Source organism: Heterodontus francisci, chromosome 2 (genome assembly GCF_036365525.1).
Source record: "Heterodontus francisci isolate sHetFra1 chromosome 2, sHetFra1.hap1, whole genome shotgun sequence".
In the NCBI taxonomy this organism is placed as follows: Eukaryota; Metazoa; Chordata; class Chondrichthyes; order Heterodontiformes; family Heterodontidae; genus Heterodontus; species Heterodontus francisci.
This window is the reverse complement of record NC_090372.1, coordinates 223,864,096-223,885,467: the sequence shown is the minus strand read 5'-3', so window position 1 is coordinate 223,885,467 and position 21,372 is coordinate 223,864,096.

Genomic DNA, 21,372 nt, shown 5'->3' with positions numbered 1-21,372 from the left:
CATCAGAAAACAGATTCCATCACCCAGAATCACTGTCCATCAGAAAACAGACTCCATCACCCAGAATCACTGTCCATCAGAAAACAGTCTCCATCACCCAGAATCACTGTCCATCAGAAAACAGACTCCATCACCAAGAATCACTGTCCATCCGAAAACAGACTCCATCACCCAGAATCACTGTCCATCCGAAAACAGACTCCATTACCCAGAATCACTGAACATCAGAAAACAGATTCCATCACTCAGAATCACTGTCCATCAGAAAACAGACTCCATCTCCCTGAATCACTGACCATCAGAAAACAGATTCCATCACCCAGAATCACTGTCCATTAGAAAACAGACTCCATATCCCAGAATCACTGTCCATTAGAAAACAGACTCCATATCCCAGAATCACTGTCCATTAGAAAACAGACTCCATCACCCAGAATCACTGTCCATCAGAAAACAGACTCCAACACCCAGAATCACTGTCCATTAGAAAACAGACTCCATATCCCAGAATCACTGTCCATTAGAAAACAGACTCCATCACCCAGAATCACTGTCCATCAGAAAACAGACTCCAACACCCAGAATCACTGTCCATTGGAAAACAGACTCCATCACCCAGAATCACTGTCCATCAGAAAACAGACTCCATAACCCAGAATCACTGTCCATCAGAAAACAGACTCCATCACCCAGAATCACTGTCCATTAGAAAACAGACTCCATCACCCAGAATCACTGTCCATTAGAAAACAGACTCCATCACCCAGAATCGCTGTCCATCAGAAAACAGACTCCATAACCCAGAATTACTGTCCATCAGAAAACAGACTCCATCACCAAGAATCACTGTCCATCAGAAAACAGACTCCAACACCAAGAATCACTGTCCATTAGAAAACAGACTCCATATCCCAGAATCACTGTCCATCAGAAAACAGACTCCATCACCCAGAATCACTGTCCATCAGAAAACAGACTCCATCACCAAGAATCACTGTCCATTAGAAAACAGACTCCATAACCCAGAATCACTGTCCATCAGAAAACAGTTTCCATCACCCAGAATCACTGTCCATCAGAAAACAGTTTCCATCACCCAGAATCACTGTCCATCAGAAAACAGTTTCCATCACCCAGAATCACTGTCCATCAGAAAACAGTTTCCATCACCCAGAATCACTGTCCATTAGAAAACAGACTCCATAACCCAGAATCACTGTCCATCAGAAAACAGACTCCAACACCAAGAATCACTGTCCATTAGAAAACAGACTCCATAACCCAGAATCACTGTCCATCAGAAAACGACTCCATCACCCAGAATCACTGTCCATCAGAAAACAGTTTCCATCACCCAGAATCACTGTCCATCAGAAAACAGTTTCCATCACCCAGAATCAATGTCCATCAGAAAACTGACTCCATCACCCAGAATCACTGTCCATCAGAAAACTGACTCCATCACCCAGAATCACTGTCCATCAGAAAACAGTTTCCATCACCCAGAATCAATGTCCATCAGAAAACTGACTCCATCACCCAGAATCACTGTCCATCAGAAAACAGTTTCCATCACCCAGAATCACTGTCCATCAGAAAACAGTTTCCATCACCCAGAATCACTGTCCATTAGAAAACAGACTCCATAACCCAGAATCACTGTCCATCAGAAAACAGACTCCAACACCAAGAATCACTGTCCATTAGAAAACAGACTCCATAACCCAGAATCACTGTCCATCAGAAAACAGTTTCCATCACCCAGAATCAATGTCCATCAGAAAACTGACTCCATCACCCAGAATCACTGTCCATCAGAAAACAGTTTCCATCACCCAGAATCAATGTCCATCAGAAAACAGACTCCATCACCCAGAATCACTGTCCATCAGAAAACAGACTCCAACACCAAGAATCACTGTCCATTAGAAAACAGACTCCATAACCCAGAATCACTGTCCATCAGAAAACAGACTCCAACACCAAGAATCACTGTCCATTAGAAAACAGACTCCATAACCCAGAATCACTGTCCATCAGAAAACAGTTTCCATCACCCAGAATCACTGTCCATCAGAAAACTGACTCCATCACCCAGAATCACTGTCCATCAGAAAACAGTTTCCATCACCCAGAATCACTGTCCATCAGAAAACTGACTCCATCACCCAGAATCACTGTCCATCAGAAAACAGTTTCCATCACCCAGAATCAATGTCCATCAGAAAACTGACTCCATCACCCAGAATCACTGTCCATCAGAAAACTGACTCCATCACCCAGAATCACTGTCCATCAGAAAACAGTTTCCATCACCCAGAATCACTGTCCATCAGAAAACAGTTTCCATCACCCAGAATCACTGTCCATTAGAAAACAGACTCCATAACCCAGAATCACTGTCCATCAGAAAACAGACTCCAACACCAAGAATCACTGTCCATTAGAAAACAGACTCCATAACCCAGAATCACTGTCCATCAGAAAACGACTCCATCACCCAGAATCACTGTCCATCAGAAAACAGTTTCCATCACCCAGAATCACTGTCCATCAGAAAACAGTTTCCATCACCCAGAATCAATGTCCATCAGAAAACTGACTCCATCATCCAGAATCACTGTCCATCAGAAAACAGTTTCCATCACCCAGAATCACTGTCCATCAGAAAACAGTTTCCATCACCCAGAATCAATGTCCATCAGAAAACTGACTCCATCACCCAGAATCACTGTCCATCAGAAAACAGTTTCCATCACCCAGAATCACTGTCCATCAGAAAACAGTTTCCATCACCCAGAATCACTGTCCATCAGAAAACAGTTTCCATCACCCAGAATCACTGTCCATCAGAAAACAGTTTCCATCACCCAGAATCACTGTCCATCAGAAAACAACTCCATCTCCCAGAATCACTGACCATCAGAAAACAGTTTCCATCACCCAGAATCAATGTCCATCAGAAAACTGACTCCATCACCTAGAATCACTGTCCATCAGAAAACAACTCCATCTCCCAGAATCACTGACCATCAGAAAACAGTTTCCATCACCCAGAATCAATGTCCATCAGAAAACTGACTCCATCACCCAGAATCACTGTCCATCAGAAAACAACTCCATCTCCCAGAATCACTGACCATCAGAAAACAGTTTCCATCACCCAGAATCAATGTCCATCAGAAAACTGACTCCATCACCCAGAATCACTGTCCATCAGAAAACTGACTCCATCACCCAGAATCACTGACCATCAGAAAACAGTTTCCATCACCCAGAATCAATGTCCATCAGAAAACTGACTCCATCACCCAGAATCACTGTCCATCAGAAAACAACTCCATCTCCCAGAATCACTGACCATCAGAAAACAGTTTCCATCACCCAGAATCACTGTCCATTAGAAAACTGACTCCATCACCCAGAATCACTGTCCATCAGAAAACAACTCCATCTCCCAGAATCAATGTCCATCAGAAAACTGACTCCATCACCCAGAATCACTGTCCATCAGAAAACTGACTCCATCACCCAGAATCACTGTCCATCAGAAAACAACTCCATCTCCCAGAATCAATGTCCATCAGAAAACTGACTCCATCACCCAGAATCAATGTCCATCAGAAAACTGACTCCATCACCCAGAATCACTGTCCATCAGAAAACAGACTCCATCACCCAGAATCACTGTCCATCAGAAAACAACTCCATCTCCCAGAATCACTGACCATCAGAAAACAGTTTCCATCACCCAGAATCACTGACCATCAGAAAACAGTTTCCATCACCCAGAATCACTGTCCATCAGAAAACAGTTTCCATCACCCAGAATCAATGTCCATCAGAAAACAGTTTCCATCACCCAGAATCAATGTCCATCAGAAAACTGACTCCATCACCCAGAATCACTGTCCATCAGAAAACAGACTCCATCACCCAGAATCACTGTCCATCAGAAAACAGTTTCCATCACCCAGAATCAATGTCCATCAGAAAACAGTTTCCATCACCCAGAATCACTGACCATCAGAAAACAGTTTCCATCACCCAGAATCAATGTCCATCAGAAAACTGACTCCATCACCCAGAATCACTGTCCATCAGAAAACAACTCCATCTCCCAGAATCACTGACCATCAGAAAACTGACTCCATCACCCAGAATCACTGTCCATCAGAAAACAACTCCATCTCCCAGAATCACTGACCATCAGAAAACAGTTTCCATCACCCAGAATCAATGTCCATCAGAAAACAGTTTCCATCACCCAGAATCAATGTCCATCAGAAAACTGACTCCATCTCCCAGAATCACTGACCATCAGAAAACTGACTCCATCACCCAGAATCACTGTCCATCAGAAAACAACTCCATCTCCCAGAATCACTGACCATCAGAAAACAGTTTCCATCACCCAGAATCAATGTCCATCAGAAAACAACTCCATCTCCCAGAATCACTGACCATCAGAAAACAGTTTCCATCACCCAGAATCAATGTCCATCAGAAAACAGTTTCCATCACCCAGAATCAATGTCCATCAGAAAACAGTTTCCATCACCCAGAATCACTGTCCATCAGAAAACAGACTCCATCACCCAGAATCACTGTCCATCAGAAAACAGTTTCCATCACCCAGAATCAATGTCCATCAGAAAACAGTTTCCATCACCCAGAATCACTGTCCATCAGAAAACAGACTCCATCACCCAGAATCACTGACCATCAGAAAACAGTTTCCATCACCCAGAATCAATGTCCATCAGAAAACTGACTCCATCACCCAGAATCACTGTCCATCAGAAAACAACTCCATCTCCCAGAATCACTGACCATCAGAAAACTGACTCCATCACCCAGAATCACTGTCCATCAGAAAACAACTCCATCTCCCAGAATCACTGACCATCAGAAAACTGACTCCATCACCCAGAATCACTGTCCATCAGAAAACAACTCCATCTCCCAGAATCACTGACCATCAGAAAACAGACTCCATCACCCAGAATCACTGTCCATCAGAAAACTGACTCCATCACCCAGAATCACTGTCCATCAGAAAACAACTCCATCTCCCAGAATCACTGACCATCAGAAAACTGACTCCATCACCCAGAATCACTGTCCATCAGAAAACAACTCCATCTCCCAGAATCACTGACCATCAGAAAACAGTTTCCATCACCCAGAATCAATGTCCATCAGAAAACTGACTCCATCACCCAGAATCACTGTCCATCAGAAAACAGACTCCATCACCCAGAATCACTGTCCATCAGAAAACAACTCCATCTCCCAGAATCACTGACCATCAGAAAACAGTTTCCATCACCCAGAATCACTGACCATCAGAAAACAGTTTCCATCACCCAGAATCACTGTCCATCAGAAAACAGTTTCCATCACCCAGAATCACTGACCATCAGAAAACAGTTTCCATCACCCAGAATCACTGTCCATCAGAAAACAGTTTCCATCACCCAGAATCACTGACCATCAGAAAACAGTTTCCATCACCCAGAATCAATGTCCATCAGAAAACTGACTCCATCACCCAGAATCACTGTCCATCAGAAAACAACTCCATCTCCCAGAATCACTGACCATCAGAAAACAGACTCCATCACCCAGAATCACTGTCCATCAGAAAACTGACTCCATCACCCAGAATCACTGTCCATCAGAAAACAACTCCATCTCCCAGAATCACTGACCATCAGAAAACTGACTCCATCACCCAGAATCACTGTCCATCAGAAAACAACTCCATCTCCCAGAATCACTGACCATCAGAAAACAGTTTCCATCACCCAGAATCAATGTCCATCAGAAAACTGACTCCATCACCCAGAATCACTGTCCATCAGAAAACAGACTCCATCACCCAGAATCACTGTCCATCAGAAAACAACTCCATCTCCCAGAATCACTGACCATCAGAAAACAGTTTCCATCACCCAGAATCACTGTCCATCAGAAAACAGTTTCCATCACCCAGAATCACTGACCATCAGAAAACAGTTTCCATCACCCAGAATCACTGTCCATCAGAAAACAACTCCATCTCCCAGAATCACTGACCATCAGAAAACAGTTTCCATCACCCAGAATCAATGTCCATCAGAAAACTGACTCCATCACCCAGAATCACTGTCCATCAGAAAACAGACTCCATCACCCAGAATCACTGTCCATCAGAAAACAACTCCATCTCCCAGAATCACTGACCATCAGAAAACAGTTTCCATCACCCAGAATCAATGTCCATCAGAAAACAGACTCCATCACCCAGAATCACTGTCCATCAGAAAACAACTCCATCTCCCAGAATCACTGACCATCAGAAAACAGTTTCCATCTCCCAGAATCACTGTCCATCAGAAAACTGACTCCATCACCCAGAATCACTGTCCATCAGAAAACAGACTCCATCACCCAGAATCACTGTCCATCAGAAAACAACTCCATCTCCCAGAATCACTGACCATCAGAAAACAGTTTCCATCACCCAGAATCACTGTCCATCAGAAAACAGACTCCATCACCCAGAATCACTGTCCATCAGAAAACAACTCCATCTCCCAGAATCACTGACCATCAGAAAACAGTTTCCATCACCCAGAATCACTGTCCATCAGAAAACAGACTCCATCACCCAGAATCACTGTCCATCAGAAAACAACTCCATCTCCCAGAATCACTGACCATCAGAAAACAGTTTCCATCTCCCAGAATCACTGTCCATCAGAAAACTGACTCCATCACCCAGAATCACTGTCCATCAGAAAACAGACTCCATCACCCAGAATCACTGTCCATCAGAAAACAACTCCATCTCCCAGAATCACTGACCATCAGAAAACAGTTTCCATCACCCAGAATCACTGTCCATCAGAAAACAGTTTCCATCACCCAGAATCACTGTCCATCAGAAAACAGTTTCCATCACCCAGAATCAATGTCCATCAGAAAACAGTTTCCATCACCCAGAATCACTGTCCATCAGAAAACAGACTCCATCACCCAGAATCACTGTCCATCAGAAAACAGACTCCATAACCCAGAATCACTGTCCATCAGAAAACAGTTTCCATCACCCAGAATCACTGACCATCAGAAAACAGTTTCCATCACCCAGAATCAATGTCCATCAGAAAACTGACTCCATCACCCAGAATCACTGTCCATCAGAAAACAGTTTCCATCACCCAGAATCACTGTCCATCAGAAAACAGTTTCCATCACCCAGAATCAATGTCCATCAGAAAACAGACTCCATCACCCAGAATCACTGTCCATCAGAAAACAGTTTCCATCACCCAGAATCAATGTCCATCAGAAAACTGACTCCATCACCCAGAATCACTGTCCATCAGAAAACAGTTTCCATCACCCAGAATCAATGTCCATCAGAAAACAGACTCCATCACCCAGAATCACTGTCCATCAGAAAACAGTTTCCATCACCCAGAATCACTGTCCATCAGAAAACAGACTCCATCACCCAGAATCACTGTCCATCAGAAAACAGTTTCCATCACCCAGAATCACTGTCCATCAGAAAACAGTTTCCATCACCCAGAATCAATGTCCATCAGAAAACAGACTCCATCACCCAGAATCACTGTCCATCAGAAAACAGTTTCCATCACCCAGAATCACTGTCCATCAGAAAACAGACTCCATCACCCAGAATCACTGTCCATCAGAAAACAGACTCCATCACCCAGAATCACTGTCCATCAGAAAACAGTTTCCATCACCCAGAATCAATGTCCATCAGAAAACAGACTCCATCACCCAGAATCACTGTCCATCAGAAAACAGACTCCATCACCCAGAATCACTGTCCATCAGAAAACAGTTTCCATCACCCAGAATCACTGTCCATCAGAAAACAGTTTCCATCACCCAGAATCACTGTCCATCAGAAAACAGTTTCCATCACCCAGAATCACTGTCCATCAGAAAACAGACTCCATCACCCAGAATCACTGTCCATCAGAAAACAGTTTCCATCACCCAGAATCACTGTCCATCAGAAAACAGTTTCCATCACCCAGAATCACTGTCCATCAGAAAACAGTTTCCATCACCCAGAATCACTGTCCATCAGAAAACAGTTTCCATCACCCAGAATCAATGTCCATCAGAAAACTGACTCCATCACCCAGAATCAATGTCCATCAGAAAACAGACTCCATCACCCAGAATCACTGTCCATCAGAAAACAGACTCCATCACCCAGAATCACTGTCCATCAGAAAACAGTTTCCATCACCCAAAATCAATGTCCATCAGAAAACAGACTCCATCTCCCAGAATCACTGTCCATCAGAAAACAGTTTCCATCACCCAGAATCACTGTCCATCAGAAAACAGTTTCCATCACCCAGAATCAATGTCCATCAGAAAACAGACTCCATCACCCAGAATCACTGTCCATCAGAAAACAGTTTCCATCACCCAGAATCAATGTCCATCAGAAAACAGACTCCATCACCCAGAATCACTGTCCATCAGAAAACAGTTTCCATCACCCAGAATCACTGTCCATCAGAAAACAGTTTCCATCACCCAGAATCACTGTCCATCAGAAAACAGACTCCATCACCCAGAATCACTGTCCATCAGAAAACAGTTTCCATCACCCAGAATCAATGTCCATCAGAAAACAGACTCCATCACCCAGAATCACTGTCCATCAGAAAACAGTTTCCATCACCCAGAATCAATGTCCATCAGAAAACAGACTCCATCACCCAGAATCACTGTCCATCAGAAAACAGACTCCATCACCCAGAATCACTGTCCATCAGAAAACAGTTTCCATCACCCAGAATCACTGTCCATCAGAAAACAGTTTCCATCACCCAGAATCACTGTCCATCAGAAAACAGTTTCCATCACCCAGAATCAATGTCCATCAGAAAACAGTTTCCATCACCCAGAATCACTGTCCATCAGAAAACAGTTTCCATCACCCAGAATCACTGTCCATCAGAAAACAGACTCCATCACCCAGAATCACTGTCCATCAGAAAACAGTTTCCATCACCCAGAATCAATGTCCATCAGAAAACAGACTCCATCACCCAGAATCACTGTCCATCAGAAAACAGTTTCCATCACCCAGAATCAATGTCCATCAGAAAACAGACTCCATCACCCAGAATCACTGTCCATCAGAAAACAGTTTCCATCACCCAGAATCACTGTCCATCAGAAAACAGACTCCATCACCCAGAATCACTGTCCATCAGAAAACAGTTTCCATCACCCAGAATCAATGTCCATCAGAAAACAGACTCCATCACCCAGAATCACTGTCCATCAGAAAACAGTTTCCATCACCCAGAATCAATGTCCATCAGAAAACAGACTCCATCACCCAGAATCACTGTCCATCAGAAAACAGACTCCATCACCCAGAATCACTGTCCATCAGAAAACAGTTTCCATCACCCAGAATCACTGTCCATCAGAAAACAGACTCCATCACCCAGAATCACTGTCCATCAGAAAACAGTTTCCATCACCCAGAATCAATGTCCATCAGAAAACAGACTCCATCACCCAGAATCACTGTCCATCAGAAAACAGTTTCCATCACCCAGAATCAATGTCCATCAGAAAACAGACTCCATCACCCAGAATCACTGTCCATCAGAAAACAGTTTCCATCACCCAGAATCACTGTCCATCAGAAAACAGTTTCCATCACCCAGAATCACTGTCCATCAGAAAACAGTTTCCATCACCCAGAATCAATGTCCATCAGAAAACAGACTCCATCACCCAGAATCACTGTCCATCAGAAAACAGACTCCATCACCCAGAATCACTGTCCATCAGAAAACAGTTTCCATCACCCAGAATCAATGTCCATCAGAAAACAGACTCCATCACCCAGAATCACTGTCCATCAGAAAACAGACTCCATCACCCAGAATCACTGTCCATCAGAAAACAGTTTCCATCACCCAGAATCACTGTCCATCAGAAAACAGTTTCCATCACCCAGAATCAATGTCCATCAGAAAACAGACTCCATCACCCAGAATCACTGTCCATCAGAAAACAGTTTCCATCACCCAGAATCAATGTCCATCAGAAAACAGACTCCATCACCCAGAATCACTGTCCATCAGAAAACAGACTCCATCACCCAGAATCACTGTCCATCAGAAAACAGTTTCCATCACCCAGAATCACTGTCCATCAGAAAACAGACTCCATCACCCAGAATCACTGTCCATCAGAAAACAACTCCATCTCCCAGAATCACTGACCATCAGAAAACAGACTCCATTACCCAGAATCACTGTCCATTAGAAAACAGACTCCATCTCCCAGAATCACTGTCCATTAGAAAACAGACTCCATCTCCCAGAATCACTGTCCATCAGAAAACAGACTCCATCACCCAGAATCACTGTCCATTAGAAAACAGACACCATCTCCCAGAATCACTGTCCATTAGAAAACAGACTCCATTACCCAGAATCACTGTCCATCAGAAAACAGACTCCATTACCCAGAATCACTGTCCATTAGAAAACAGACTCCATCTCCCAGAATCACTGTCCATTAGAAAACAGAATCCATCACCCAGAATCACTGTCCATTAGAAAACAGACTCCATCACCCAGAATCACTGTCCATCAGAAAACAGACTCCAACACCCAGAATCACTGTCCATTGGAAAACAGACTCCATCACCCAGAATCACTGTCCATCAGAAAACAGACTCCATTACCCAGAATCACTGTCCATTAGAAAACAGAATCCACCACCCAGAATCACTGTCCATTAGAAAACAGAATCCATCACCAAGAATCACTGTCCATCAGAAAACAGACTCCATAACCCAGAATCACTGTCCATCAGAAAACAGACTCCATCACCCAGAATCACTGTCCATTAGAAAACAGACTCCATTACCCAGAATCACTGTCCATTAGAAAACAGACTCCATATCCCAGAATCACTGTCCATCAGAAAACAGACTCCATCACCCAGAATCACTGTCCATCAGAAAACAGACTCCATCACCAAGAATCACTGTCCATTAGAAAACAGACTCCATAACCCAGAATCACTGTCCATCAGAAAACAGTTTCCATCACCCAGAATCACTGTCCATCAGAAAACAGTTTCCATCACCCAGAATCACTGTCCATCAGAAAACAGTTTCCATCACCCAGAATCACTGTCCATCAGAAAACAGACTCCAACACCAAGAATCACTGTCCATCAGAAAACAGACTCCAACACCAAGAATCACTGTCCATTAGAAAACAGACTCCAACACCAAGAATCACTGTCCATTAGAAAACAGACTCCAACACCAAGAATCACTGTCCATTAGAAAACAGACTCCATCACCCAGAATCACTGTCCATTAGAAAACAGACTCCATCACCCAGAATCGCTGTCCATCAGAAAACAGACTCCATAACCCAGAATTACTGTCCATCAGAAAACAGACTCCATCACCAAGAATCACTGTCCATCAGAAAACAGACTCCAACACCAAGAATCACTGTCCATTAGAAAACAGACTCCATATCCCAGAATCACTGTCCATCAGAAAACAGACTCCATCACCCAGAATCACTGTCCATCAGAAAACAGACTCCATCACCAAGAATCACTGTCCATTAGAAAACAGACTCCATCACCCAGAATAACTGTCCATCAGAAAACAGAATCCATCACCCAGAATCACTGTCCATCAGAAAACAGACTCCATCACCCAGAATCACTGTCCATCAGAAAACAGACTCCATCACCCAGAATCACTGTCCATCAGAAAACAGACTCCATCACCCAGAATCACTGTCCATCAGAAAACAGACTCCATCACCCAGAATCACTGTCCATCAGAAAACAGACTCCATCACCCAGAATCACTGTCCATCAGAAAACAGACTCCAACACCAAGAATCACTGTCCATTAGAAAACAGACTCCATATCCCAGAATCACTGTCCATCAGAAAACAGACTCCATCACCCAGAATCACTGTCCATCAGAAAACAGACTCCATCACCCAGAATCACTGTCCATCAGAAAACAGACTCCAACACCAAGAATCACTGTCCATTAGAAAACAGACTCCATATCCCAGAATCACTGTCCATCAGAAAACAGACTCCATCACCCAGAATCACTGTCCATCAGAAAACAGACTCCATCACCAAGAATCACTGTCCATTAGAAAACAGACTCCATATCCCAGAATCACTGTCCATCAGAAAACAGACTCCATCACCCAGAATCACTGTCCATCAGAAAACAGACTCCATCACCCAGAATCACTGTCCATCAGAAAACAGACTCCATCACCCAGAATCACTGTCCATCAGAAAACAGACTCCAACACCAAGAATCACTGTCCATTAGAAAACAGACTCCATATCCCAGAATCACTGTCCATCAGAAAACAGACTCCATCACCCAGAATCACTGTCCATCAGAAAACAGACTCCATCACCCAGAATCACTGTCCATCAGAAAACAGACTCCAACACCAAGAATCACTGTCCATTAGAAAACAGACTCCATATCCCAGAATCACTGTCCATCAGAAAACAGACTCCATCACCCAGAATCACTGTCCATCAGAAAACAGACTCCAACACCAAGAATCACTGTCCATCAGAAAACAGACTCCAACACCAAGAATCACTGTCCATTAGAAAACAGACTCCAACACCAAGAATCACTGTCCATTAGAAAACAGACTCCAACACCAAGAATCACTGTCCATTAGAAAACAGACTCCATCACCCAGAATCACTGTCCATTAGAAAACAGACTCCATCACCCAGAATCGCTGTCCATCAGAAAACAGACTCCATAACCCAGAATTACTGTCCATCAGAAAACAGACTCCATCACCAAGAATCACTGTCCATCAGAAAACAGACTCCAACACCAAGAATCACTGTCCATTAGAAAACAGACTCCATATCCCAGAATCACTGTCCATCAGAAAACAGACTCCATCACCCAGAATCACTGTCCATCAGAAAACAGACTCCATCACCCAGAATCACTGTCCATCAGAAAACAGTTTCCATCACCCAGAATCACTGTCCATCAGAAAACAGTTTCCATCACCCAGAATCACTGTCCATTAGAAAACAGACTCCATCACCTAGAATCACTGTCCATTAGAAAACAGACTCCATAACCCAGAATCACTGTCCATCAGAAAACAGTTTCCATCACCCAGAATCACTGTCCATTAGAAAACAGACTCCATCACCAAGAATCACTGTCCATTAGAAAACAGACTCCATAACCCAGAATCACTGTCCATCAGAAAACAGTTTCCATCACCCAGAATCACTGTCCATCAGAAAACAGTTTCCATAACCCAGAATCACTGTCCATCAGAAAACAACTCCATCTCCCAGAATCACTGACCATCAGAAAACAGACTCCATTACCCAGAATCACTGTCCATTAGAAAACAGACTCCATCTCCCAGAATCACTGTCCATTAGAAAACAGACTCCATCTCCCAGAATCACTGTCCATCAGAAAACAGACTCCATCACCCAGAATCACTGTCCATTAGAAAACAGACACCATCTCCCAGAATCACTGTCCATTAGAAAACAGACTCCATTACCCAGAATCACTGTCCATCAGAAAACAGACTCCATTACCCAGAATCACTGTCCATTAGAAAACAGACTCCATCTCCCAGAATCACTGTCCATTAGAAAACAGAATCCATCACCCAGAATCACTGTCCATTAGAAAACAGACTCCATCACCCAGAATCACTGTCCATTAGAAAACAGAATCCATCACCCAGAATCACTGTCCATTAGAAAACAGACTCCATTACCCAGAATCACTGTCCATCAGAAAACAGACTCCATTACCCAGAATCACTGTCCATCAGAAAACAACTCCATCTCCCAGAATCACTGACCATCAGAAAACAGACTCCATTACCCAGAATCACTGTCCATTAGAAAACAGACTCCATCTCCCAGAATCACTGTCCATTAGAAAACAGACACCATCTCCCAGAATCACTGTCCATCAGAAAACTGACTCCATCATCCAGAATCACTGTCCATCAGAAAACAGTTTCCATCACCCAGAATCACTATCCATCAGAAAACAGACTCCAACACCAAGAATCACTGTCCATTAGAAAACAGACTCCTTCACCCAGAATCACTGTCCATCAGAAAACAGTTTCCATCACTCAGAATCACTGTCCATTAGAAAACAGACTCCATAACCCAGAATCACTGTCCATCAGAAAACAGAATCCATCACCAAGAATCACTATCCATCAGAAAACAGACTCCATCACCCAGAATCACTATCCATCAGAAAACAGACTCCAACACCAAGAATCACTGTCCATTAGAAAACAGACTTCATAACCCAGAATAACAGTCCATCAGAAAACAGAATCCATCACCCTGAATCACTGTCCATTAGAAAACAGACTCCATCACCCAGAATCACTATCCATCAGAAAACAGACTCCAACACCAAGAATCACTGTGCATTAGAAAACAGACTTCATAACCCAGAATCACTGTCCATTAGAAAACAGAATCCATCACCCAGAATCACTGTCCATCAGAAAACAGACTCCATCACCCAGAATCACTGTCCATTAGAAAACAGACTCCATCACCAAGAATCACTGTCCATTAGAAAACAGATTCCATCTCCCAGAATCACTGTCCATCAGAAAACAGACTCCATCACCAAGAATCACTGTCCATTAGAAAACAGACTCCATAACCCAGAATCACTGTCCATCAGAAAACAGTTTCCATCACCCAGAATCACTGTCCATCAGAAAACAGTTTCCATAACCCAGAATCACTGTCCATCAGAAAACAGACTCCAACACCAAGAATCACTGTCCATTAGAAAACAGACTCCATAACCCAGAATCACTGTCCATCAGAAAACAGACTCCAACACCAAGAATCACTGTCCATTAGAAAACAGACTCCATCACCCAGAATCACTGTCCATTAGAAAACAGACTCCATCACCAAGAATCACTGTCCATTAGAAAACAGATTCCATCTCCCAGAATCACTGTCCATCAGAAAACAGACTCCATCACCAAGAATCACTGTCCATTAGAAAACAGACTCCATAACCCAGAATCACTGTCCATCAGAAAACAGTTTCCATCACCCAGAATCACTGTCCATCAGAAAACAGTTTCCATAACCCAGAATCACTGTCCATCAGAAAACAGACTCCAACACCAAGAATCACTGTCCATTAGAAAACAGACTCCATCACCCAGAATCACTGTCCATCAGAAAACAGTTTCCATCACCCAGAATCAATGTCCATCAGAAAACTGACTCCATCATCCAGAATCACTGTCCATCAGAAAACAGTTTCCATCACCCAGAATCACTATCCATCAGAAAACAGACTCCAACACCAAAAATCACTGTCCATTAGAAAACAGACTCCTTCACCCAGAATCACTGTCCATCAGAAAACAGTTTCCATCACTCAGAATCACTGTCCATCAGAAAACAACTCCATCTCCCAGAATCACTGACCATCAGAAAACAGACTCCATTACCCAGAATCACTGTCCATTAGAAAACAGACTCCATCTCCCAGAATCACTGTCCATTAGAAAACAGACTCCATCTCCCAGAATCACTGTCCATCAGAAAACAGACTCCATCACCCAGAATCACTGTCCATTAGAAAACAGACACCATCTCCCAGAATCACTGTCCATTAGAAAACAGACTCCATTACCCAGAATCACTGTCCATCAGAAAACAGACTCCATTACCCAGAATCACTGTCCATTAGAAAACAGACTCCATCTCCCAGAATCACTGTCCATTAGAAAACAGAATCCATCACCCAGAATCACTGTCCATTAGAAAACAGACTCCATCACCCAGAATCACTGTCCATTAGAAAACAGAATCCATCACCCAGAATCACTGTCCATTAGAAAACAGACTCCATTACCCAGAATCACTGTCCATCAGAAAACAGACTCCATTACCCAGAATCACTGTCCATCAGAAAACAACTCCATCTCCCAGAATCACTGACCATCAGAAAACAGACTCCATTACCCAGAATCACTGTCCATTAGAAAACAGACTCCATCTCCCAGAATCACTGTCCATTAGAAAACAGACACCATCTCCCAGAATCACTGTCCATCAGAAAACTGACTCCATCATCCAGAATCACTGTCCATCAGAAAACAGTTTCCATCACCCAGAATCACTATCCATCAGAAAACAGACTCCAACACCAAGAATCACTGTCCATTAGAAAACAGACTCCTTCACCCAGAATCACTGTCCATCAGAAAACAGTTTCCATCACTCAGAATCACTGTCCATTAGAAAACAGACTCCATAACCCAGAATCACTGTCCATCAGAAAACAGAATCCATCACCAAGAATCACTATCCATCAGAAAACAGACTCCATCACCCAGAATCACTATCCATCAGAAAACAGACTCCAACACCAAGAATCACTGTCCATTAGAAAACAGACTTCATAACCCAGAATAACAGTCCATCAGAAAACAGAATCCATCACCCAGAATCACTGTCCATTAGAAAACAGACTCCATCACCCAGAATCACTATCCATCAGAAAACAGACTCCAACACCAAGAATCACTGTGCATTAGAAAACAGACTTCATAACCCAGAATCACTGTCCATTAGAAAACAGAATCCATCACCCAGAATCACTGTCCATTAGAAAACAGACTCCATCACCCAGAATCACTGTCCATTAGAAAACAGACTCCATCACCAAGAATCACTGTCCATTAGAAAACAGATTCCATCTCCCAGAATCACTGTCCATCAGAAAACAGACTCCATTACCCAGAATCACTGTCCATTAGAAAACAGACTCCATCACCCAGAATCACTGTCCATTAGAAAACAGACTCCATCTCCCAGAATCACTGTCCATCAGAAAACAGACTCCATCACCCAGAATCACTGTCCATTAGAAAACAGAATCCATCACCAAGAATCGCTTTACATCAGAAAACAGAATCCATCTCCCAGAATCAGTGTCCATCCGAAAACAGACTCCATTACCCAGAATCACTGTCCATTAGAAAACAGACTCCATCACCAAGAATCGCTTTTCATCAGAAAACAGATTCCATCACTCAGAATCACTGTCCATTAGAAAACAGACTCCATCTCCCAGAATCACTGTCCATTAGAAAACAGAATCCATCACCCAGAATCACTGTCCATTAGAAAACAGACTCCATCACCCAGAATCACTGTCCATTAGAAAACAGAATCCATCACCCAGAATCACTGTCCATTAGAAAACAGACTCCATTACCCAGAATCACTGTCCATTAGAAAACAGACTCCATTACCCAGAATCACTGTCCATCAGAAAACAGACTCCATTACCCAGAATCACTGTCCATTAGAAAACAGAATCCACCACCCAGAATCACTGTCCATTAGAAAACAGAATCCATCACCAAGAATCACTGTCCATTAGAAAACAGACTCCATCACCCAGAATCACTATCCATCAGAAAACAGACTCCATCACCCAGAATCACTATCCGTCAGAAAACAGACTCCAACACCAAGAATCACTGTCCATTAGAAAACAGACTTCATAACCCAGAATAACAGTCCATCAGAAAACAGAATCCATCACCCAGAATCACTGTCCATTAGAAAACAGACTCCATCACCCAGAATCACTATCCATCAGAAAACAGACTCCAACACCAAGAATCACTGTCCATCAGAAAACAGACTCCATTACCCAGAATCACTGTCCATTAGAAAACAGACTCCATTACCCAGAATCACTGTCCATCAGAAAACAGACTCCATTACTCAAAATCACTGTCCATTAGAAAACAGACTCCATTACCCAGAATCACTGTCCATCAGAAAACAGACTCCATTACCCAGAATCACTGTCCATTAGTAAACAGACTCCATCTCCCAGAATCACTGTCCATTAGAAAACAGAATCCATCACCCAGAATCACTGTCCATTAGAAAACAGACTCCATCACCCAGAATCACTGTCCATTAGAAAACAGAATCCATCTCACAGAATCACTGTCCATTAGAAAACAGACTCCATTGCCCAGAATCACTGTCCATCAGAAAACAGACTCCATTACCCAGAATCACTGTCCATTAGAAAACAGACTCCATCACCCAGAATCACTGTCCATTAGAAAACAGACTCCATCACCCAGAATCACTGTCCATTAGAAAACAGAATCCATCACCAAGAATCGCTTTACATCAGAAAACAGAATCCATCTCCCAGAATCACTGTCCATCCGAAATCAGACTCCATTAGCCAGAATCACTGTCCATTAGAAAACAGACTCCATCACCAAGAATCACTGTCCATTGGAAAACAGAATCCATCACCCAGAATCACTGTCCATCAGAAAACAGACTCCATCACCCAGAATAACAGTCCATTAGAAAACAGAATCCATCACCAAGAATTGCTTTTCATCAGAAAACAGAATCCATCTCCCAGAATCACTGTCCATCCGAAAACAGACTCCATTACCCAGAATCACTGTCCATTAGAAAACAGACTCCATCACCAAGAATCGCTTTTCATCAGAAAACAGATTCCATCACTCAGAATCACTGTCCATCAGAAAACAGAATCCATCTCCCAGAATCACTGTCCATCAGAAAACAGACTCCATCATCCAGAATCACTGTCCATCAGAAAACAGACTCCATCACCCAGAATCACTGTCCATCAGAAAACTGACTCCATCACCCAGAATCGCTGTCCATCAGAAAACAGACTCCATCTCCCTGAATCACTGACCATCAGAAAACAGATTCCATCACCCAGAATCACTGTCCATCAGAAAACAGACTCCATCACCCAGAATCACTGTCCATCAGAAAACAGACTCCATCACCCAGAATCACTGTCCATCAGAAAACAGACTCCATCACCCAGAATCACTGTCCATCAGAAAACAGACTCCATCACCAAGAATCACTGTCCATCAGAAAACAGAATCCATCACCCAGAATCGTTTTCCATCAGAAAACACTCCATCACCCAGAATCGCTGTCCATCAGAAAACAGACTCCATCAACCAGAATCATTGTCCATCAGAAAACAGACTCCATCACCCAGAATCGCTGTCCATCAGAAAACAGACTCCATCAACCAGAATCGCTGTCCATCAGAAAACACTCCATCACCCAGAATCGCTGTCCATCAGAAAACAGACTCCATCAACCAGAATCATTGTCCATCAGAAAACAGACTCCATCACCCAGAATCGCTGTCCATCAGAAAACAGACTCCATCACTCAGAATCACTGTCCATCAGAAAACAGACTCCATCACCCAGAATCACTGTCCATCAGAAAACAGACTCCATTACCCAGAATCTCTGTCCATCAGAAAACAGACTCCATCACCAAGAATCACTGTCCATCAGAAAACAGTCTCCAACACCAAGAATCACTGTCCATTAGAAAACAGACTCCACAACCCAGAATCACTGTCCATTAGAAAACAGACTCCATCACCCAGAATCGCTGTCCATCAGAAAACAGAATCCATCACCCAGAATCGCTGTCCATCAGAAATCAGACTCCATCACCCAGAATCACTGTCCATCAGAAAAAAGAATCCATCACCCAGAATCACTGTCCATTAGAAAACAGACTCCATCACCAAGAATCACTATCCATCAGAAAACAGAATCCATCACCCAGAATCACTGTCCATTAGAAAACAGACTCCATCACACAGAATCACTGTCCATCAGAAAACAGACTCCATAACCCAGAATCACTGTCCATCAGAAAACAGACTCCAACACCAAGAATCACTGTCCATCAGAAAACAGACTCCATCACCCAGAATCGCTGTCCATCAGAAAACAGAATCCATCCCCAAGAATCACTGTCCATCAGAAAACAGACTCCATCACCCAGAATCACTGTCCATCAGAAAACAGTTTCCATCACCCAGAATCGCTGTCCATCAGAAAACAGAATCCATCCCCAAGAATCACTGTCCATCAGAAAACAGACTCCATCACCCAGAATCACTGTCCATCAGAAAACAGAATCCATCCCCAAGAATCACTGTCCATCAGAAAACAGAATCCATCCCCAAGAATCACTGTCCATCAGAAAACAGACTCCATCACCCAGAATCACTGTCCATCAGAAAACAGAATCCATCACCCAGAATCACGGTCCATTAGAAAACAGACTCCATAACCCAGAATCACTGTCCATCAGAAAACAGTTTCCATCACCCAGAATCACGGTCCATTAGAAAACAGACTCCATAACCCAGAATCACTGTCCATCAGAAAACAGTTTCCATCACCCAGAATCACTGTCCATTAGAAAACAGACTCCAACACCAAGAATCACTGTCCATTAGAAAACAGACTCCATCACCCAGAATCACTGTCCATTAGAAAACAGACTCCATCACACAGAATCACTGTCCATCAGAAAACAGACTCCATAACCCAGAATCACTGTCCATCAGAAAACAGACTCCAACACCAAGAATCACTGTCCATCAGAAAACAGACTCCATCACCCAGAATCGCTGTCCATCAGAAAACAGAATCCATCCCCAAGAATCACTGTCCATCAGAAAACAGACTCCATCACCCAGAATCACTGTCCATCAGAAAACAGTTTCCATCACCCAGAATCGCTGTCCATCAGAAAACAGAATCCATCCCCAAGAATCACTGTCCATCAGAAAACAGACTCCATCACCCAGAATCACTGTCCATCAGAAAACAGAATCCATCCCCAAGAATCACTGTCCATCAGAAAACAGAATCCATCCCCAAGAATCACTGTCCATCAGAAAACAGACTCCATCACCCAGAATCACTGTCCATCAGAAAACAGAATCCATCACCCAGAATCACGGTCCATTAGAAAACAGACTCCATAACCCAGAATCACTGTCCATCAGAAAACAGTTTCCATCACCAGAATCACGGTCCATTAGAAAACAGACTCCATAACCCAGAATCACTGTCCATCAGAAAACAGTTTCCATCACCCAGAATCACTGTCCATTAGAAACAGACTCCAACACCAAGAATCACTGTCCATTAGAAACAGACTCCATAACCCAGAATCACTGTCCATCAGAAAACTGACTCCATCATCCAGAATCACTGTCCATCAGAAAACAGACTCCAACACAAGAACCACTGTCCATTAGAAAACAGTTTCCATCACTCAGAATCACTGTCCATCAGAAAACAACTCCATCTCCAGAATCACTGACCATCAGAAACAGATTCCATCTCCCAGAATCA